General features: G+C 39.9%; 1 pseudogene; it reads right to left on the bottom strand.

Annotated features, from left to right (window-relative positions):
* Positions 1–1,544: 1,544 nt before the first annotated feature.
* LOC137744181 ((-)-germacrene D synthase-like) lies at positions 1,545–17,257 on the bottom strand (annotated as a pseudogene).
* Positions 17,258–23,927: the final 6,670 nt, after the last annotated feature.

The following is a 23,927-nucleotide window of genomic DNA, read 5'->3' as shown; positions in this document are numbered from 1 at the left end:
CTCTTATAAACAACTAAGACAAACTAAATTATAACCTCATTCTCCAACTTTTATTTTTTCTATCATATTTGTCTTCCTTTTTTCCATTCTTGTGTGCGACTCTATTGTGCACATCATTTGCTCGATGAAATACTTTAGTTGAAAAGCCTTGACAGTCTTCAACATTACTCCATAATATCATGCATCCACCCTTGACAAGCCTCTACAAATAATAGTAGTTGTTGATATATGTTGAAATAAACTTTCAACATATGTTGACAGAAATTGGCAGGTGCCTACTAATTGCTCAACGAAATGGCCTAATGAAGCTTTTTTGGCTGATATTACGATCCCATTATTTGAAAATCTTGACTACACCATTGTGTGGAAGGGGAAGATTTACGTGTATTACACAAAAATTACATAAGCAAAACTACTTTGGAGATGTGAAGCCCAATGGCTCAAAGCTCATACATAAAACCACATAAACACAATGACTTTGGAGATGTGAAGGTTCAAAGGGCTTGGACCTTTGTCAAATTCAATCTCTACGATTAAACAAAACTTTGAGTCTCTTCAATCAACCCAATTGCTTTTTAGCAAAAACCCAATTGCTCTTTAGCAAAACCCTCTTAACTCTTCAACTACAATTTCGAAACCTTTCTTCAAACAAACATTGCCTACAATCCTTGATATCTAAAACATTTACAGCTTTGCCGCCCTATTGTATGATTCGGTTGGTGTACAATTCCAATGAACCTAATTTCCTCTTTGAGGGGCATGTTTTGTACCAAGTCCAATCTTATACCAGTGATCTAGGTGGAGTTCTTTAGCATTATCTTGCCCTTCATGGCTTGAATCTTGCAAGAGTTTTACTGCTTTCTTTACATTTCCAATCAATTTACATTTCAAATTATTCAGTTTAGCCCATGGGCCTAGATTTTAGTTTTGTGAACGTTTGTAATTCATTATGAAATGATAACATTTTGTTTATGTTTTAGTTTCTATTTCGCTTTTATTTACCTTTTAGGCAAGTATACACGAAGTTACACTGAATATTAAGACCTCATTAGGTTGAGGCACAAAAAAAGAACTTAACTAAACCAGTGTCCTACTTGGTGCACAATCATTTGATTCAGAAGTCAAATTAACGCACAACTTACACGCATGTTCAAGCACAAACATTGTTTATTGACAACCTCCAACAGTAGCACACTTATTATCACGTTCTCTAGAGCCATCTCGTGACACTGAGGAAAAAAAAAAACAAAACAAAAGCGGGGAAAATACATGTTGAACTCCGTGCCCAAGCTCTATCCAAGTTTTAGCACCAACATATGTACATGCATGTTCTAGTGTGCTATTTAAGAATAATTAGTATATGATTTATTCCCAACTGCATCGAAGTTCTTTTATTGACAATAAAATCAAATGGAAAGCAAACAAACAACCCAAATTACGTTTTTACAGTCTTAACGGATGGTAGTTCCTTATTTTTTGTAGGCAACTTGGGGGCTGGAGACTATACTTTGAAAGAAACATCACAATAAGTCGATATTTTAGGCTTATATAGCCACGGGTTCTACTAGTGTAGAAACTATAAAATCTTTTAGCACACCCTCAGGATTAGTGTAGCCATCTTCACACTTTGTTTATGTCCTTCCATGCATTATTAACTTGTCTTTGAAGTTCGATTATCGCTTCTTCTTCTGTGGCACCATATTTCTTCATGTAATAGTTCAAGGCTGAGACAAAATGTTCTTTCTTTTGCTCAGACTAGTCAGGCATGAGGATTAAGTTAAAAAAGGACCATTAATATAAGTATTAATGCAATCATAATAGTCGTGCTTGTTAGCCCTGCATGTGTAGGTTTTGTCACAAAAGAGTTTGGTGCAATTTAGAAATGAAACCACTTACTATGAGTTATATTTTATTCTGTCAGGTTTTTAGTGTGAGACCTTTTACATTCGACAATACTTATTAATCCTATTTACATATACAATTAAGTACCTTGTGGTTCACTATGTCATTCATGAGTCTGCCAATTGTTGATGCAGCCTTTACTGCTTGAGGGGAAGTTAACAGCCAATCAAGGGAGTCTATTGTAGCTTCTTCCATTCCAACAAAGGATGTGGTTATTAGCAACAGGTAGGCCGTGTTCACGAGTGATACAGGCATGTACTCATCCAGTGATGGTATGTGCTTCTGGCGGAACAATTTGGCTTCATTGAATTAGCCTCTAACTAGTTTTTTCATCTAACACATACCAGATCATGAGTTTATAATAATTCTTAATCATTTCTATTGTAAATTCATATTGATATCTAAATACTATAAATAAATAATTATTTGCTTCTATTCATATTGTGCAGTATTTGCAGCACGTTTTTCGGGCCTTGAACAACTTTAGACTCAAAACTAAGCTCATCTATATTGGGGATTAGTACCACTTCTCTTGCATGGTGCATGTGATATAATTTGCCTTCACGCGCAAGCTTTTCATGAATTTGATTATATATATCCAACAACGCCCGATAGCAGACTTTTATATGCTCTGGTAGTTGATCCATGGTTGAAAAATCCCACCTGATCAGGTAATATAAATCAGTTGTGCGTAATTAGGTTAGTTTTTCCTCTTTGATCAGATGGTGATGCAATGTAAGATAGTTTATATATATAAGATGATTTCCAACTAATGATATATTTGTACCTCTCGATAGCTTCAGTAAAGAGCTCTAGTTCTTCTCAGTAAAGAGCTCTAGTTCTTCGTATGTACCTCTCGATAGCTTCAGTAAGATAGTCATCTATAATGGATGTTATAGCAGTAACTTTGCATGATGTCCTCCTAGCAAAGGAATATTGAAGCTCAAAGTAGACCGACAAACTCCAGCAGAAATAGACATCAACCAATCTGTCTCTTACAAAAGGTAGCTTGTTTGGCACGTCCAAATCCTTCCACCATCTGAGTTACAAACATAATTATTTAGTAGCTAGAGGTGGAGAATTCAACGCTTTAGCAAGTGATATATATGGTCGGTTGAGTAACTAATTAACCGTGTGAGTTCGCTTAGTTCTTTATGATGGACTCGTTGTAGTCGGTTGAAATCCAACTTGGCGAACGTTAGGAGAGTTTCATTAGGTGATTCTCTTAGTTCCTGGTAGACAGACAAGAGTACCTTGCTTCAACCCTTGGTTTACCCTTTCAGACCTGCTGCTTTAAGGCATGGGTTACTGTTTTCGCCAATGGGAAGCTGTTTGGGCCCAAAATGACAATTTGGACCAAGAGTAACAAAATGGGCTAAGACACTTGGTCTGGCGGTCTTCCGGGGGTATCCTGGGCCGGCTAGGCACTGGGAGTTGTCTAGTCGGTTTCGGTCGAGTCCTTTTGCGAGAATGATGGATTTGGATAAAGGCGAAGGTTGAATCCTTGTACGACTAGGGGTGTTAAAGTTGAAGGCACTGAGAGTCAAGGAATGAATATGGTTCATTATGAAGGTGGGTTCAAAGTCCCAGTTGAATTAGGATTAGCCGAGTCCTAGTTAGATTAGGATAAGGAGTCATAATCCGAGTACGGTTCAAACTCTGCCAGGAGTGGTTTCACTGCTATAAATAGAAGAGGAAGTGCATCATTCGAGGTCCCTCCCATTCAACACATAAATTGCCTTACGCAAACTCTCGCTGTACACGAAACCTCTCAACAACGTTGAGATTTTTATTTTCTTTTTCCGCCAACACATTTTCAGTTTGGATAAACAACACTGTGAAGGCAACCAGTGAACATCTTCATTTTGGATAAACAACACTGTAGCTGTAGAACCATTCGACCATGGAACACCTTTAGTTTGCATAAACGGCACTGCGTCGAGGCCGATTGGTTATCTATCCAAGTCTCAGTCAAGAAGGATTTTCGAATCCTTATTGGCAGAGGTCATCTTATTAGCCTTCTCGGCGAAGTGAACTGTTACAGATCACTGGGCTTAGCGCATTGAATGCCTAGTTGTTTTATGATTGGATATTCACAAGTAAGTTTTAGAGTTTGGCATTCTGACTGCCAAACCACATTCACCATCAAGACATACAACTTTTTTGAGTACTTGTGTCCGTATAGTTTGGTGCCAGTTCAGCATGCTTATACTTTTACGAATATAATCACTGTGACAGAACCCGGCGTCGACGATTCGTGAACTTCGCAAGACTAGTAGCGTTGTCTTCAGGATCTAGAACCCGAAGGCCGAGACGTGTTCCTTCCTAAGCCGCAGTCACAAGATCAAGAAGTTAGTAGCGTGTTCAACGCAACATCAACACATTTTACTCTCCAGTCGAACTCAGCCGATGAGTTGGCACGCCCTGCACACAACCGAAGGACGTAGTTAGCTTATTAATTACTCGGCATGCGCGCCACGTAGGTTTGGTAGTTTTTAGGGTCAGCATTTTGGCACGCCCGGTGGGACATAGTGTTAAAGCTACGAAGTTCATAACTATTGAGACACGATCAGTCAAAAAGAAAATAAGGATGGGTAAATCAGCGACTAACCTTCCACCTATGGTCCAAAACCCAGATCATAATGGCCTGTTGCAAGTACAAAATCCTCCTACTGCCATCACACCCGAAGCCATAAATGTGACAACCGAGAAAATGATGTTAGTCTCGGTGGACATGTTCGTGATGTGGAGATCACCACCAAAGCGACAAAAGCAATTTTTGTCGAATGAATAATTGAGGACTGCGATGAGGATGGTGGCGAAGGTTCTAATCCACCGACTAGATCGTTTCTCCGGAGAAAACTTGAAGAGCAATCTCAGAATTTCAGTCAAGAAGTAAAAAGCATACTTGAGGTAATCCGCAATAATGGCAAGTCACACAACAAATTGCTCGAACTATTGGTTAGTAAAGTTTATGAAGGTGGACCCATTGATCGATCCCGACAACTTCCACTTAAGAGTAATCTGTTATTAATAATACAGGCCGAGACAGGATCTGCTCGGATCAAAATGATCGACTTGGATGAAAGAGGAGGATCAAGCAGTAGATCAGACGGATCAGACCAGAGAAAAGAAACAACATCCGTTGATATGATTGAGTTCCAAAGAATGATCGATTCGGCCTTGAAAAGGGACGAAGTTTTCGAAATTCATCTATCCATACCCAGTTTATGTAGAGAAGTTCAAATATCCTAAAGGCTTTAAGATCCCAGATTTCAGCCTTTTTGCTGGAGAATTGTCCTTGTCTTCGTTAGAACATGTAGCACGGTTCATTGCACAATGTGGAGATGTTAATAGTGACTTCCATAAACTGCAACTATTCAACTTCTCGTTGACAGGCTCGGCATTCACGTGGTACATCAACCTCCCACCTAACTCCATCCAAAGTTGGGAGGAACTGGTCCCAAAATTCCATGAGCAATTTTATCTGATGGGGATGGAAATGTCAGTTTCTTAATTAGCCAGGATGGCTCAAGCATCTAATGAGTCACCGATGGATTATCTTACAAGGTTTAAGTCATCCAAAAATTGGTGCTGAGTACCTCTCCCTGAAGTCGAATTTGTTAGGCTCGATTTGAATGAGTTGGACGTGGAGTACAAGAAGAAATTCTTGGGGGCAAACTTTCGTGACATGTACGAACTAGCCCAACATGTCAAGCAATACGATTATTTACTCCGAGAAGAGAAGGCTTCGAAGTCCCCGTCTAGATGAACAATTTACAAAAACCCCACTGTCAGTTATGCGTCAGTCGAAGTTGAAGAATATGCAAGTATAGACGCGGCTGAGATAATAATCGACAAACTATATATATGCAATGCGTTGGCTCATGCTAATCCCAAAGATGCCAAAACTTGCTCGGCCCCTGAAGAGTCTTCCATCAAAACAACGAAAATTTATACTTTCGACATTACTAAGGCCGACGCCATCTTCGATCAACTGCTACTTGCCAAAATTATCAAACTTCGGCCTAGACATAATATCCCCAAGGTCAAAGAATTGAAAGGAAAAACGTATTGCAACTACCATAACTTGAACAAGCACACGACAAAGTTGGATTGACAATGGTAAACTCAAGTTTCCAGAAAAGAAAATGGGCGTCGACATTGACCCATTTCCTACGGTGACAATAAACGTGGTAAATGCTCATCTACCTAAAGACAAAGGCAAATGAAAGGCCGAATTTGTTCCAATGCAACACGTCCTAAAGTAGAACTCTCAACCATGGCTCAAGATGGATTTATTTACAAACGAGCCGCTTAGAGATATTTCAGGACCAGTTGTCGTTGTGCCCATGTCAGACTCCAATGCAGAAGAAGCGGATTGGTCGGTGATTTTATGTAGTCGTTATAAGGCAAATGTCATCTTCACTGAGCCAAAAGAGAAACCACCTCAGGCTATAATACAACGATCGCCTTCTACGGCCGCAACGACACCTCAAAAGGTGCTCGGCACAAGACAACACCAAAGAGTTTTCAACAGGCTCGACCCTCAGACACGGATCGATGAGCCACCTTCGGCCGGACGACACCTTGATTTCGACACACCGTTTTATAACGAAGATTATTATGCACTCAACTCTAGCAGCTTGAGTTCTTCTGTGAACCAAAAGACCCTCAAGTTGCCTGAGCCCCTCGAGCAATGGTGGTGTAGTTACAATTCTCATACCGGTATGTATACTGCACATTCTAAATCGTAGAAATGCTGGCACCAGTGAATAGACTGCATGGCCCGTCGACAAGCAACTCAGGCTACCTCGGCTACTAAATGGCGGCCGAAAGAAATAACAAATAACGAAGATGATCGACATCCCCCAGCAATCATGATCGAATTACTTCACAGAAAGAAAGCGATCGATCATAATTTTGAGACCATGATAGAAGAGTCTGAGAAACGCATCAAACTCCTTTTCCAAACTGGGGAAATGAAGGCTCGTTTCGAACATCTCAGGAAAGAAGCAGAAAGCAAACTTCCTCCATTACCTTCATAAGAACCATTAGTAAAGGTTCGACAAAATCTACAGCCCCCATTTCTTGGCCAAGCCTTGAAGTACATACAGGTGTTTCACAAGAAATATTCTCCTAATGACATGTATGGCTTACCAAAGGCGTGTCAAGAGGCTCTCGACCTAGCAATAACTTGCCCTGATGCCGAGCAAATTATTCAAAAGACTACTGATATGGGGAATGAAGGCCAGGTTCCAGCATATACGAGAAGTTCGGGTTCTCAGCTTCGAGGTTGGCCCACCTCAAAGACCTCCAATATTTACAATACCATTTTGAAGTTTTCTCAACCGTGTCTCTTTTTGGCCTGACGGCTGATGAGAAAGAGCGCGTGGCACGGCTAGATGTTTACCTAAACATGAAGAATGCTCGAATTGCCTATCAGGAGCATGCCCGTAAGGTGACGTAAGGACGAGACAGGTCTCCAACGTCGAGCAAACTCGAGGATACCAATCAGAATGAAACGGGAATGCTGGGTGCACCACAGGAACAATTACTTGAAAAGAAAAATGATCAAGTCAAGGACACCCCAAAACAGAACACTTTGCTCGATAGTCCGGAAGACGATAACCATAACTCGATGGGCCCTTTAGTTCTCAACAACATAGAAATTAACATGGTCCATGTTTTATCGACTGAATTTCAGCCAATCACCTCCCAACCAAATTTCTTGGATGTTGATGTGGTTGCCGAAAAAGCAATGCAAGTGGACTTCGTCATTATGGAGGAAGATGAGCAAGTAAGCAAAGAAGACAAACTCAAAGCAACTCTTGCTTAGTTGTTTCCCCGCTCTTCCTCAGCCAATCTCTATCATTTAAAGCTGTTGTATGTCACATCTCACATCGAAGGATATCCAGTTGTTGTATGTCACATCTCTATCATTCAACGGTCAACATCATGCCCGTCTCCATCAAGAAAACACTACGTCGCTCTAACTACGAACTTATCCCATCAGGAGTCATCATGAGTAGCTTTGTTGGAGGCAAATCCCAGACCAAGGGTGTACTTCCGTTAGAACTCAATATTGCAGGTAACAATCATATGACTGCATTCTTCATCGTCGACTCAAAAACTGAATATAAGGCATTGTTTGCTCGGGATCAGATCCATCAAATAAGTTGTATCCCTTCATCTTTGTATCAAGTCCTCATATTCTGGGACGGTAAATCGATCATGGTTTATCCGACCGATAGTCAGCCATTCGAAGCTAACATAATCCAAGCACGTTACTACGACAATCACGTTGGCTACATCACTTTGCACGGTCTCAACGTTGAACGACGGTCGACTCGAATTTTGGTTCAAAAAGCCATCGAGGTTGGCGTCGAGACTGTTTAACAGGATTTAGTAAGACTCGGGTTGGCTAACCTTATTACCTATCCCGATGTCTGATACCAAACACGTAGAACGTTGGGTTGTAGTTTCATTTACTATAGAACGACTGCTGGCCCACTGGTATACTATTTCCAAACAACCGAATTTGGGCGTAAACTTTGTGGAGTTTCTAATCGAATGAGATAATGGTCTCGTCTTATCCCTGGATAAAGTTCAAGCTGCCCCGATCGAGCTCGAAGACAATCAGCCCCAAGTCAAAGACCCATTAGAGGAAATAAATATTGGAATGGCCGATCACCCTCGACCGTTATTTGTTAGTGCATTGTTACCCTAATCCATGAAAACTGAACTTAGTAAATTACTCAATGAGTTTAAAGATTGTTTTTCTTGGAGTTATCATGAGATTCCTGGTCTAAATCAAACCTTTGTCTAGCATGAATTAAACATCAAAGCTGGTTGTAAGCCTTTTCACCAACCCCCTTGGCAATTCTTGACCGAAGTACAACTCAGCATAAAAAATGAACTAGTTAGGCTTTTAAAAGCCGGGTTTATTTAGACAGCTCGATACATCGAATGGTTGGCGAATATCGTACCAATGTTAAAGAAAAACGATGCTCTATGCATTTGCATCGATTTTCGTAATTTAAATATGGCAACCCCCAAAGATGAATATTTGATGCCTTTCAGATTTTTTTAATTGACATCGCGGCCAATCATAAAATGTTGTCCTTCATGGACGGCCATGCTGGCTGCAACCAGATTTTTATCGCCAAAACCGATGTTCACAAAACTACCTTTCGTTGTCCAGGGGCACTCGAGACATACGAATGGGTAGTCATGTCATTCGGCCTTAAAAATGATGGTGCCATGTACCAACGTGCCATGGATACCATCTTCCATGACTTGATTGGTACAATCATAGAGGTATATATCGACGACATAGTCGTCAAATCAAAACACCGCCGAACCCATTTAGATGACCTTCGACAAACTTTCCTTTGTATGCGCCAGCATGGCCTTAAAATGAACCCAGTCAAATGTGTCTTCGGTGTATCAGACGACAACTTTTTAGGTTTTCTTGTGCATCATTATGGCATAGAGGTGGATGAAAACAAAGCTCGTGTAATCATCGACGCTCCACCCCCGACGACCAAAAATCAACTTCAGTATTTACTCAGCCAGATAAATTTTCTCCTTCATTTCATAGCTAATTCAGCAGGATAAATGATGGCGTTCTCTACGCTTTTGAAACTCAAGGATTCAGACAAGTTTGAGTGGTGTGAAGAACATTAAGCGGCTTTCACACAAATTAAGGTTTCCCTTACAACCTCACCCGTCCTTGTATCGCCTCGACGTGGTAAACCTCTTAAGCTATACATTTCGACGACCGAAGAGTCCATTGGTTGCCTTCTCACACAAGACAACAATGTCGGGCGTGAACATGCCATCTTTTATCTCAGCTAGAATCTTAACTCACCTGAAATCAATTATTCAACCGTAGAAAAGCTCTGCCTAGCATTGTTTTTTGCAACGTCTAAACTCCGGCATTACATGATCCCTTTCCTCACTCAGGTCATCGCCCGGACTCATGTTATTCGGTATATGCTCACTCGACCAATGGTCAAAGACCGAATTGGGAAATGAACAATGGCACTGTCCAAATTTAGTTTGCAATATGTGCCACAGAAAGTCGTCAAAGGGCAAGTACTTACCAATTTATTGGCTCAATATCCTTCTTTATATGGTTTTAGGGGCAACGACGTCGAAATCGGTATGTTGACGTGACAATTATTAGACAATGTATTTTAATGGTTCCAGTACCTCAGCCTCGGCTGGTGTTAGAATCATCATTTAATCCCTAGATCAACATCGTTGGTATTTTTCTCTCAAGCTTGATTTTGATTGTACAAATAATCAGGCCGAATACGAAGCCCTTATCATCAGCCTCAACGTCGTTCATGACTTAAAGGCAGCCCGCGTACTCGTCCTTGGTGGTTCAGAACTTGTGATTAACCAACTCAATGGAACTTTCCGCTGTATGAGTTGTACTCTGTCGCCCTATCACAGGGTTGCCAAAGTCATTCGATGGTATCACGTTCAAACATATCTCCCAAATTCGAAATACTGACGTAGACAAGTTAGCTGAAATAGCCTCCGGCGCACAACTCTTGGAGGGCGAGCTAGGCTGAGCGATACCCATAGTACAATGATCACACCCAGCCTTGGTTAATCGACAAGTTCTCCAACACGATCACATGATCCATACACGAGTAATGTCCTTACCTTTGTTGTTAGAATGAGGAGATACTGTAAACATGTGCGATGTCGAGACATTGCCAAACGATTGAAGAAGGTCAATCATACGTTATCTCGATAACCACAATGACAAACATGACCGCAGAACAAGGGCCCATGCCTCAAATTACGTGTTATACCAGACTAAATTGTACCGGAAGGGTGATGATGGTTTATTGTTATTATGCCTCAGTCCACAAGAGGCTGCTCAAGCAATTGCAGAAGTACATGAAGGAATTTGCGAAGCTCATCAATCTGGAGCAAGATGTGTTAGCTACTTCGCTAACATAACTATTTCTAGCCGAGTATATTGAAGGATTGTATCCAGTATGCATGAGGATGTGTAAAGTGTCAAATTCATGGGCCTATATAAAGAGTCCCGGTCGAATTACTCCATTTGGTCACCAATTGGGATGACCCTATACTCGTTGACTTATGGGCACAATGCGATGTTACCAGTCGAGCTGAATATAAACTTGCTGCGAGTAATTGAGCAAAGTAGTTTGTTCAGTGCCGAATATAACCAGGCCATGAGACAAGAGTTAGAAGATTTAGAGGAAGTTCGGCTTGATGCTTATAATTTATTGGTGGCATAGAAAAAAATTACCGAGTGAGCCTATAATCAACGAGTCAAACCAAAAACATTCGGCGAAGGGGAGTTAGTTTGGCAAACCATGTTGCCCATAGGAATCAAAGATCCTAGATTTGGACAATGGTCGCCGAATTGGGAATGACCTTTCATCGTCCACAAAGTTCTTGACAAAGGGGCTTGCCATCTTAAAGACCGAACCGGTCTAATTCATAAACTACCAATCAATGGGAAATTTTTAAAGAAGTACTATCCAGTCACTTGGGAGATGTAAGGATAAAAAGTTCATTTCATTAGTTTTGCAAAAAAGGAGTACAAGTGAAGTTACAAAAAATTTCCTAAAGGCAAAATCCTAAGGGGTCAAAAAAAGGAAGGCTTCAAGAGCGGCCTTTAGTTCTAACCACTTACTTCACCCATTGTGACTTCGGCTTGCCTTATTCTTTTTTGAGCTAAAGTTGATGTATCTGCCTTGTGTCAGTCGCGAAGTCTGTTAGTTGAGCCTTATTTGCTTCAAAATACTTTTCGAGATCCGAAGCAACAGCTAACCTTTGCCATTGAAGTTCGGCGATTTGACGTCGTAGCTCGCCAATTTGATGATCAAGGTCGGCCAACCGCATTTTCTTTGCATTTATGGCCTCAACCTTTGGCCGAATGGCTTCATGAGCAATTTTTGCCGCCTTTAGGTCGTTCTTGGCCCGTAAGTAGTAAAGTACTGCAGGGTCTTCACAAGGAGATTGGATAAGTGAACGACGCTTTCGTTGCTCAACAAGCCACCGACTGCAAAATCGTTCAAGAACTCTTCTACGGAGTCGAGGCTTTTACATTGAAGGACTTGCGAGGCTGAAAGGGATAGGAGTTCCTACAACATGGCAAAGGCATTGGATTCTGCCGCAGTTGCGGAAGGCTCAGCTGAGGTGGTAGATGGCCCGACCATTCCACAGAAGTACTCAAGAAGAGAGCATTGAGCTCGACTTCCCATAGAGGCTACACATGAAAGGATTTTAGAAAGAAAAAAAAAAAGGACAATTGCAGAAAGATGGTAGAGAGAATTTGTTTTAGACCTGCCGAGAGGAAACTTCGACCATGTCCCTGGTTCATTGTTCAAACCTAGAGAGCTTATTGGTCGAGCTTAATGTTTAAGACTGATTCTCAATTCTTGCGGCCGATGAAGGTTATCTATGTTCAACGACCACTGAGGTGGTCGGGAAATGTATATAACACCCTTCGGCGCATAGAATTTTTGATGAAACGAGTAATTGGGCACTGGACATGTAATATCTTTTTGGTTTAGAATTTTAAAGCAGGAAGTTAACAGCAAGGTAATGAAGGTTCTTACAAAACCAAAGTAACCTCTTGTGGATCTGGTATTAGGGATGAATCGACATCTCTGCCGTCGTTTTCGTCTCGACAATAAGTGCAGCTTCATGCCCCGCATTTGCTTCGGTAGCAAGAGAGTTGACTTGACCAGTTGTTTCGATCATCGGCTGAGGAATGGTGGGTGACAACTCAATCGATTGGGGGCACTTCACCGACAAAGGTTCTTCGCTCTCGTCCCCCTAAACAGAAAGGGGTTGTTCATTAGTTAAGATGTCCAATTAAATAGAAAATTACTAACAAGAATGGTTGTACCTCTTCTTCAACGATGATTATTGGTTTCTTTTTTGGATTTGGGGATAGGTTCTTTTCAGCCTGAGTGGCCATTTTCCTAACAGCGGCAGCTACTAGAACGACTGCAGGAGTAACAACCAACCCCAGAATTACATGCCCCTCGACCAATGGAATGACGAATGGTTCGACCACGGCTGGAACAATGGGGAGGAACTTCAGTCATCTGAGCCATCAGAAGATTTTGCGGTTTTCTCACCGAGACCTCGACGGCAGGGGGAAGGAGAGATACGCTAGGAGAAGTTGCCCTTGTTGTTTGACTTGACATCACAAGAATCTCTCGTTCCCCTTACTTTGCCTTCTTCTTGATGCGTTTTTGGGGTAGGAGAGGTTACGAAATCTCGAACAGTTGCAACCTTCTTTGGAAGAGTAAGCTTCTTTTTTGTTGCAACCATCGCGACCGTGTTGGCCCACTTTGTTGGACAACTCACTGAAAATAAACTCATGTTAGGATAAAAGTTTTGAGCAAGAGAGAAATAATTAAAGGACGTATACCTTGGGCTACTTCTTTGGATTTTGGGGTGGGAGCTTTCTTTGGACGGTCGCTGAAGATCTTTTTGACAACATCCTCGACCGGTGTGCCAAACAATTCTTAGATGTATGCGTCCCACCAATCAGCAAAAATGCTAGTGCTGTGAGTTTCAGGGACGTTCGGCCGAAGGCGGAGTTTCGTGCACCTTTCTTGAAATTCTTGCTCGGCCTCTCTACACTCTCTTTCTGATGAACCAGAGAGACGTTCTCAACTTAGAAGAGATTAAGAGGTGAGTAAAGGCACAGGGTATCCTTAGAGGTAGCCAAGTTGCTGAACAGTAAAGTAGGGGTGGTAGACTTCCCAACTTGCACACCGAGCATCACAGCAGAGAAAGAGGTCGCGAGCTAGCACGAACGCCTTCCAGTTTTGTTAAAGATCGATGTCTTTGGTCTTATCCTATGCCGATGATGGAAGTTTGATAGAAGAGGGGTACATTTGACGACAGCAGATTAGGAGCTCGTCGTCAGAGAGATCTTCTAGGTCGAAGAAGTATTTAAAGACTTATTCAGCCGAGTGAGGAGGAGCTAGTCTAAAAGCCAATTAAAGACCTAGAGCTTCAGTGGTTTTCAAGCTGGGGATTTCTGGCCTCAGGGTGACGAAGCAGACTTGCAGGCAGAGTTAGAAAACCTAGAGTGGGCTGTTCTGGTGTGGGTCGATATTAGTGATGGTCGTTTCGGCCAAGCAACGCATGAGGTTGGCAAGGATGACCGAGCTAAAAGCTAAGGTGTGACCACTGGCCAGGGCCTCAGCCACTGGCATGTTTTCGATCAAACATTTATTCGACTTGGTACAAACAATAAATTTGTTGTACTAGTATAATAGGAAGGCTTCATGTTCCCCATTTTGTAGGACTTATTCCCCTCGGCTAGCAAAGTGGTAGATGAAAGTGTTATAGTTAAAGAAGTTCTTGAGTAGCTTTTGGACTTCTTCTTTTGGGGTTTCTTGGTCTTTCTTTTTTAGGGCTTTGACGACACGTTCTTCAAATAATGCTTTAAGGTCTAAGTTGAATTGATACCCATTCCTGACGACATCAACCAAAAGACCAGATGGAGAAGTGTCAAGGATGGCCAATATGTCGAGCACGGTGGGGCCAATGGGGCTGAGAATGAGTACCATTGTGTTCGTGGCCTAACACCAAAAACTCAAGGCTGCCGTGAGAAGCTTCTGGTCCATAGCAATCTCAATAGTTGAGAGCTTAATATCATCATAAATGCCAAGAGTCTTCCATTCTGCGTTGAAGAATTCCTCCATTCGTCCATCCTTGAAACCTAGATGAATCCTACTTCGACCAATCATACCCTTGGAGCAAGGGTTTCAAACAATGGGTTTTGAGCATTTCATTAATGGTCTTTGGGACAACATCCTTGAAAAGAGGTCCCAATATCTGGTGGGAAGTAATTGAATCGCCTTCAAACCATAAGGTCTTGATAGCATTTCGGTCAATGAAGTCTTTGCACTTGGCACACTCCTCAGAAAGCTTGGTGATAAAAGTGTTGGAAACCATTGTTGAAGAACTCAAGGATTTTTCAGGGTTTAGGATTTTTCTGAGATTAGAAGTTTTCTGTCGAAATCTTCTGGGTTATGAGAACAAATGGCAATAAAGATCGTGTGATCGTGCTTCATAAATGCACCTAAGTGGATGGGATATTCGGAACTTTTTGTTGTCTTCCAAAGATACTGATTTCATTTCTTCAAGGTCTAAACTCGGCCAAAAAGTTAAAGGCCAAAGACCTCATAAACAATGGGGCATTGTTTGGGCCTAAAATGACAATTTGGGCTGAGAGTAACAAAATAGGCCGAGACTCTTGGTCCGGCTGTATTCCTGGGGTATCATGGGCCGGCTAGGCACTAGGAGTTGTCTAGTCAGTTTCGGTCAAGTCCTTTTGTGAGAATGATGGATTTGAATAAAGGCGAAGGTTGAATCCTTGTACCACCAAGGGTGTTAAAGCTGAAGGCACTGAGAGTCAGGGAATGAATCTGGTTCATTATGAAGGTGGGTTCAAAGTCCCAGTTAAATTAGGATTAGCCGAGTCCTGGTTAGATCAGGATAAGAAGTCCTAATCCGAGTGTGGTTCTAACTCGACCATGAGTGGTTTCACTGTTATAAATAGAAGAAGAAGTGCATCATTCAAGGCCTCTCTAATTCAACACACAAACTGCGCTGTGTAAACTCTCGCTCTAAGCGAAACCTCTCAACAACCATGAGATTTTTATATTCTGTTTCCGCCAACAGATCTTCAATTTGGATAAACAACATTGTGAAGGTAACCAGTGACCATCTTCAGTTTAGATAAACAGCACTGTAGCTGTAGAACCATTCGACCGCAGAACACCTTCAGTTTGGATAAACAGCACTTAGCTTTCTCGGCAAAATGAGGTGTTACAGATTACTGGGCTCGGCGCATTGAACGCCGAGTTTTTTTATGATTGGATATTCACAAGTAAGTTTTAGAGTTCAGTATTCTGACAGCCGAACCACATTCACCATCAAGACATACATCTCTTTTGAGTACTTGTGTCCGTATAGTTTGGTGCCAGTTTGGCGTGCTTATACTCATACGAATATAATCACCGTGACATAACCCGACTCCGATGATCTGTGAACTTCGCAAGACTAGCAGCCTTATCTTCAAGCTTTAGAACCCGAAGGCCGAGACGTGTTCCTTCCTCAGCTGCAGTCGTAAGATCGAGAAGTCAGCAGGGCGTTCAACGCAACATCAACATATTTTACTCCCCGGCTGAACTCGGCCGACGAGTTGGCACATCCCGCACACAACCCAAAGACGTAGTTAGCTTATTAATTACTCAGCCTGCGCGCCACGTAGGTTTGGTAGTTTTTAGGGTCAACAGGAACTTAAACGGTATGTAGCCGATTCAAGATGAGTGGTGGTCAAGGTTAGTGGCTCATCTAGTGTCTCCTCTCCATGTATCCTAAACTATGTGGCTTCATACAGGCTTAATAGTTCTACAACATCAACAATGAGTGATTCCTTGAATTTTCCATCACCGTCCTTGAACTTGTTGAATATATCTGCTTGACCAACAAAATGGAAAATACATAATCTCAATTATTCAGAGAAAAAAAAAAACCTATGACCAGGACCACCATCCTAGAGTACTTACCGCATGAAACGTTATAACCTTGTTGTCTAAGCAATCGAAAACAAAGAGCAGCAGTGTACAGGTCATCCAAAATTTGTTCAATCTCATTTCCAAAATGGTAAGACCCACCTATGCGTTGAATGTCATCAATGAAGTTCAGCTTTTGTGAAAAATTTTCAAGCGATGTCGGTAGCATCCTTCTCACTTCTTCCTTCAGTTCTTGTACATGTTGTTCAAGTTCAGCATCCATTCCCTCCGGAGGATCACATTGATTTGAGAAAAAAGAAAAGCATAACCTTTATGATATGGTTGAATGAGGAGGTTTCCAAATACAAAAGATGTAGATTACATTATAAGATAATTATACGTCTGGTAACACATTAGAAAACGCATAACCTTATGCTGTCAATTTCTAAAGTGTAAATTTAACTTTGGTAGTTAGATTCATTACATGTTTGCAATGTTAAGGGAAGGAAAGTTAGATAAAATGATTTTGAATCATATAGAGATGAAATTAATTAGCAATCTTAATCAGCTAAAGTACCCATTGTATTTTTTTTTAATTTCAAATTTAACTTCCAGTCGAATAATAATAATGTAGGGATCAAATTAATAGTTTATTGTACTAAGAAAGAAGTCTTACCAAAGAAGCATATGACAGAAAATGGTCGCCCCCGATGCTGGGAGAACAAGTGGCTGAAGGCTTTAGGCCGATGAACATTAAAAGTGTCGTTTGGGTTTGAAGATTGAGATAGTGGAACCTCGATTGAAGACATATTTCAAAGATTTCAAACCTGAAGCGAACTAGCCAAATGTTAATGCTTTATGTATCAAGTGCTAGTACGGGTTGAGGAGTTTCATAACTTCGCTATTTATAATAGGAAACTTTAACGAAAATCTCCCGGTACTGTTCACTTTAACGAAAACATTTTTACACTAAAAAGTCAATTCTAGTACTATTCACTTTACCTTTTATTTTGTCTTTTTCGTTAAAACTCAAAATTTTCAAACTTTTTTCATTAGTTTTCCCTTTATAATATCACTGGCTAGCCAATGCACCAACATAAATAAAAATATTTATAGAAATTTTTACCAGTCATCCTGGTTTTTTAATCTTTTTTTTTTTTTTTTATCATGATTACGTAACATTACTCGATTTTTTTATGTGATAGTGTTTGTTTTTGTTTTTTTTTTTTTTTTTTTTTTCTTTTACGTATGAACTTTTTTTGAGTTAATTTTCTGTCAAGGTCATATTAACATGAAAATGTAATATTACATTTATGTCTCTTATTTAGACGATTTGCTATCTTATGTGATTGGATTTCAATTGTTTTTTGACGCAGGGTAGTCCTGACAATATCGCACACTACCCATTAAATAGGACACAAAATAATACGATACGAAAAATTAAATATTTAGATTGAGGTTTATTGGGTTCAGGTTGAAATGAGTGGAGTTGTTAGTGACATGAACTAACAAACTGATTTTGTGTTACCCACATGTATCCGTTTCAACTTGTTGAAAACATGGCTCTTTTAAATAACTTTTTACAGTACATGCTTATAGCTGGATATTTTAGCCTTGTTCAAGTTTAAGTTTGAATTGTATTACTTACTAGCTTAATGAGTTGACACAGCACAAACCACTAAGATAATGAATAAACATGAACACAAAAAACAAAACTAGTTTCTCAATTAGTTTGTTGAGCAATCATTTTTTAATATAAACTTGCGATTCACTCTAGTTTCCAATAAAAACATGTGATTCACTCTTTTCCTGCGCGTGTAAAGTCCCACAATCAGCCCAATTTCAAAATACGTCATCCTTCAATCCATTTTTTGTGTGAAATTTGTGGCCTGGTGCTCTCCACTCTCCATTATATCACTAACACACTCATGTGGCCAATGTTGGAATATGATCATGATGGGAGATGTTGAAATATAATCACAATGATGTTGGTTTTATTATGTGTGTATTTGATGTTGGAGGTGCATCATAAGATTGGAGTAGTGATATACACTTAACCAAAGGGTGTGATAAGAAGTATGAATAATCATAAGAGTTATACCCTTTTATAAATGATGTGTCTTATCATGAAACTATAAGATCATTTAGAGAAGTCCCACAACTCTATGTCAAGGGTATGATGAAGTCTATAAAATAAAGATTCATTCCTCTTGACAAATTATCAAACGTAAAACATATTTTCTTCTTCCCTTTGGTATGCTATTTCATCCTTGCTACTACCACATAGTAAAGCCAACATCATCATGATCATATTCCAACAGCCAAAACATTTGGTGAGAAAGGTGGACGCAAAGAAAACGTTTGTGATGGAGAATTCGCAGTTGGGGACGACGGAGGGCCCGGAGATCCTTCCATAGTGATGATAGCCTCAACATCGTCTGTCGGGAAGAATGAAAAATTTAAAGGAAAATATAAAAATCTAACCAGCAACCACACCAACTCTCTTCCAACCCCTTTCCGTCAACCACATCATGCCGGCGGCTGCAACCTTTCTCCTCCTTGCCACCTGCAAAATCTCATCTCTCTCAAATCATACCAAGCATCCCATCTCTCCTATCATACCGAGCATCCCATCTTGGACAACGACCATAACCCTAAAGGATCCAATTCCAGGAGATTCCTATTTAATTTCACCCATCAGCCTTCTCTTGCACATAAGGCCATCTCCAACCGACCCGGTCAAAGGGTTATAAGGCTAAAAATAGCTTGAAATGACACGAAATTCGTCTCCAACCGAGGGCTAGGCCAAATGGCTCGTGAGCCCTAGTGGGCCAAAAATGGAAAATCAGGCCAACCGGCTGGCCCAAAGGAGCCAATCGGTTAGCCCAAAGGATCTAGCCAGCTAGCCCCTAGCCAACCCAAGTTTCAAACTCCAACAGCTAGCTGATGTCATGCTGACGCCAGGTTACTGCTGCATTTGATTTTTATTTTTATTTTTTAAATAGGAACTACCTAAGCCATTAAACTTAAACAACATAATCTCCACCCTAGTTCTACTTGGGGGAGTTATTCAAACTTAAACAACATGAAACTTAAGCAACACGTGTCACTCGAAATCTTATTCGAAAATTTATTGAGATTACATCTTGACAAGAAATCTGGAGAGTTACTCACTTTAGCGACATGTGTCGCTTGAAATCTTATTTGAAAAATTATTGAGATTACATATCGATAAGAAATATGAAGAGTTACTCACTTTAGTGACACGTGTCACTCAAAATCCTATCAAAAAATTATTGAGATTACATCTTGAAAAATTATCGAGGTAGTTTAATTTAAGTAACCATATTAATTCAATTAAAATAATAAATTATGTTTGGCCTATGGCCTTTTGGCCCCTTCAGTTGGAGATGGTAAGAAATATGGCATGATACTATTCATTAAAATATTAATTTCTTGGAGGGCTATAGGGTTAAAGGGAGCCATCTGGCCCTCCTTCGGTTGGAGATGGCCTAACTACTTCATCATCAGGGTTTAGGGGAAAGAAATAAGATATTTATCGATTTGCTTCTGAATTATATAGAGGTGTCAATTTTTATCTAACCTTTGTTTGTAGCCAATTATTTTTCATAAATTTTTATAATTAACTAATTTTTCCTCTAAATTTAACTTTAATCGATTGCCCTCTACAATATTATAAATAGCCAGTTTGTCGATTATAGGGTTGTCATTTTATTATTATTTTTATTACAAATAAAAAAGCAAGAGATTTAACGGAGTTAAGCTACTGCTTTTGACAAGGCCAGCAGATAGGAACTCGGTTTTGAGATGGAGGTTTTAGTCGGCAAGCCTCAAAAATTTTCTTCTCAGCCGCCGACTCCTCCTTTGGCTAGGGTCGGTGGCAGCCAATCCTCCAATTCTCAGCCCTCTTCTCTCTTTCCCCAACCTTCTTCTCATTTTCCTTACCTTGCTGTATATTTTTTTCGGCTGTATTTAGTTTAAACTTATGTCTCTGTGTCCTTTTTTTACGCCTTGTCTCAGTTTATCCTGCAATTGTCTCAAATCAGCCATTGTCCGCTCCAAATGGTAAAGTGGTCTTGTTAATTATTACGAAAGTAAAAAGTCGATTCCTAAGAGCTCGCAATAACGTCCCTTGAGTGGACATTCCATGAGACTCATCAGGGTGCTTAGAAACTTACGCTTAAGAGAAATTAACACAATGTTCCCAAAAAGGACGTCACACAGATTGATATCCTCAGTTGGTAAGATACATCTCTGGTTTTAGGGGTTTAAGAAATGATTTCCTCAAGTGGTGAAACATGTCTTCCTATATTGGGTGACTGTAAAGACATTTTTTTTTTTAAGTTTGTCTTTGCTGCGTCAGAAAGAAGATACTTGACGATTGCTACTTTAGCATAGTTACCAACGGCGATCAACAATTATTACCATCTAAAAAGGTATGTCTGGGGTCTTGTCGGAATAGCATGAGTGCTTAGGGAAGACATTGACATTACATCATGTTTAATGTAGCACATTAACTGACCAACGTTCATGTACAAGACGATAACATGAGTACATGTAACACTTGAGGGGCAAAGACATTGCTTTCATGAGGAATTAAGAATGACTTCGGTGTTTTGTGAAAAACTGTCTGGGGTATAAGCGAAACATTTTTGAGTGAATGTCTTCAATAACTACAATAATAATTTGATGATTTCCGTTCTTGTGCTGTACATGTTTTCGATGGGTCGCGCCACAATACGCCCTTGCGAATGCGAGAACGAGAGGATGATGATAGTGTATGTGAATGTGAGGATACCATCCTATTTGGGTGAGTGGGAGATGTTAGATTTATTTAATATTAATTAAATAAATATATTAGTGGGAAGGATTGGAATAATATCTCCTGGGAAATACTCCAAGAATGGTGGCATTTGATTTGGTGAGCAAGCATATTCTTCTACACCCTAAGCCTTACATGACCACTATAAATAGAGGCCATAAGGAGAGGGTTATTGCTAGAGAAACACAGCAGCCACTCCATAGTCTCCATAGCCGAAATTCCTAGAGGAATTTCTCACTCACACCCCTAATGTAAATCTCTCCCTACGTGCTCCATATAGCAAGGTGTAGGGAGAGAATTATGTAGGTTGGATCCTAATGCTAGAGTATAGGGTACGTAGGCAATCTAGTTGGGCTAGATGCAACCGAGTTACACAAATGGCGGCGTTTGTGCTCACCTACAATGAAAGCTCGTAAGAAAGAGACGTTGGTTCGAAATTCGTCAATTCCACTAGGTATAATCTAAACGAATTCTATATATATTATTGCCTATATTTCCTACAGTAATGATGATGATGATGATGATGATGATGGATTATACAAGCACCCTTTTTGAGATATTTAAGGTTGCCTTCACAATGTATTTTAACAATCTAAACCATCTATCTTTTATATCTGCATGACCAACGAAATGGAAAATACAAAACCTCAAGAAGCATTTAGATTTAAAAAAAAAAAAAAAAAAAAAAAAAAAAAAAAAAAAAAAAAAAAAAAAAAAAAAAACTATATGGCCATACCACCATCCGAGGGTACTTACCGCATGAAACGTTATAACCTTGTTGTCTAAGCAATCGAAAACGAAGAGCAGCAATGTGCAGGTCATCCAAATCATAAGAGTTCTCGTGAATTTTTTGTAAAATTTCTTCAATCTCATTTCCAAAATGGTAGGATACACCTAAGCGCTGAATGTCATCAATCAAGTTCCACTTTTGTGAAACATTTTCAACTGATGTCATTAGCATCCTTCTCACTTCTTCCTTTAGTTCTTGTACATGTTGTTCAAATTCTGCATCCACTTCCTCCACAGGATCACATTCACTGAAGAAAGAAGAAAACCTTTATGATGTGTTTGAATGAGGAATTTTCCTTGTATCAAAATATATACTACATTATAAGATAATTATAAGTCTGATAACTATTAATATGAAGAAATATAGCAGCCATTGAAACAGAATTGAAGGTTTTAAAGAGAGAGAGAGAGAGAGAGAGAGAGAGAGAGTACAGAGAGAAGAAGAGAATTCTATATTTCTTGGTTGGAAAGATACTACAACGATTCTAACAATACTAACTAACTCTTATGCTTATCAAGTGACACGTGTATCAATTCACACCATCCATACACTCTATTCCCTAACATGCCCCCTCAAACTCATGATTGGAAGGTCCAAGCATGAGATCGCAACAATGAGTATGAAAGAGTGGAGAGCTGAGTCCCTTTGTAAGGAAGTCTGCAAACTGCTCAAAAGATGAAACAAATTGAACTAACAGTTTCTTGCTAGTTATGTCAAAATCTGAAATCTACAATCTTTTTGGAAAGTAATCATTGCAATTGGAAAGTGAAGAATCAGGTCACTTCTGCATAAAAGACTCCGCAATAAGAAAATCTTCCTAGCATCTGGAACTTGTATTTTACCACTATACCGTGTGTACCATGATACCCAAATCAACGTAGACCTGGTGCCCCCACCTTTATCACAAGTTCTCATATGATAGCCTAACTGAATATCAAATATACTTCCACCATTGCATAGCCGAAATACATAAAATCCTCTGAACTCATGTGCAACAGTTTGAGCAGGAACACTAATTTCCGTCTTATTGTCAGAGTTAAGAACTAGAAATATCACTTGAATACACTGTTGTAAACCCACTGAAATCAACTGAGATTCTGCTCCTTACTTGTCAATACATTCCACAACTTGGTCTTTGGCATCATCTAAAAACATTTTTTATTCTGAAACAATGAAGTCAGCGAGAGAACCAGACTTGCAATCATAATCTGTATAAATTTCAACATCAGAATTGCTTTGTAAAGGTGTTTCATGTTTTTGCAGGATGACTGGACAAGCTAGTTTGAATTGTCGATCCAATGTGCTTTGACATGATTCAAGGGTTGAAATTGAAGATAGAGCATTATGTAGGGGATAATAATCAGCATCAAAATGATCCTTCTGTGAACAAATTTTGATGTGTAGGAAAATCAGGTGGCGGGGAGCCAAGAATTCCAGGTGAAAATTGAGGAAAAGACTTATGGGTTTACCAATATTGTAATGGAACCTCCGTTTACCACGATTCTTGAATAAAAAATTTCTATACATACCATCATAACCATCAACATTATTACCTGAGCTTGATTAGCACGAACTAAAATTGTATTGAGCATAATAACTATCATTGAAACAAGCATGAAACTGAGAGCTAAAGAGAGGAAAGAAAGAACCTTGTGTCTAATAGTCACAAAATTTAGTTACCACAGTAGACACAAGGGGTGCCACAGAAGCATAATCCATGGCTTCTTCAGCGAGCAATTGTTGACTAAAGTTCTTGAGTGAAATAACACCCTCACGCCCTCTGATTACACATTTAAATGTGTTGTATGTTGCAGGGAGTCCATTCAACGCAATGATCACAAAGTCT

The sequence above is a fragment of the Pyrus communis genome, chromosome 9 (genome assembly GCF_963583255.1).
Source record: "Pyrus communis chromosome 9, drPyrComm1.1, whole genome shotgun sequence".
NCBI classification, from domain to species: domain Eukaryota; kingdom Viridiplantae; phylum Streptophyta; class Magnoliopsida; order Rosales; family Rosaceae; genus Pyrus; species Pyrus communis.
Note: the sequence above shows the minus strand (reverse complement) of the source record. Positions and strands in the feature narration are given on the sequence as shown.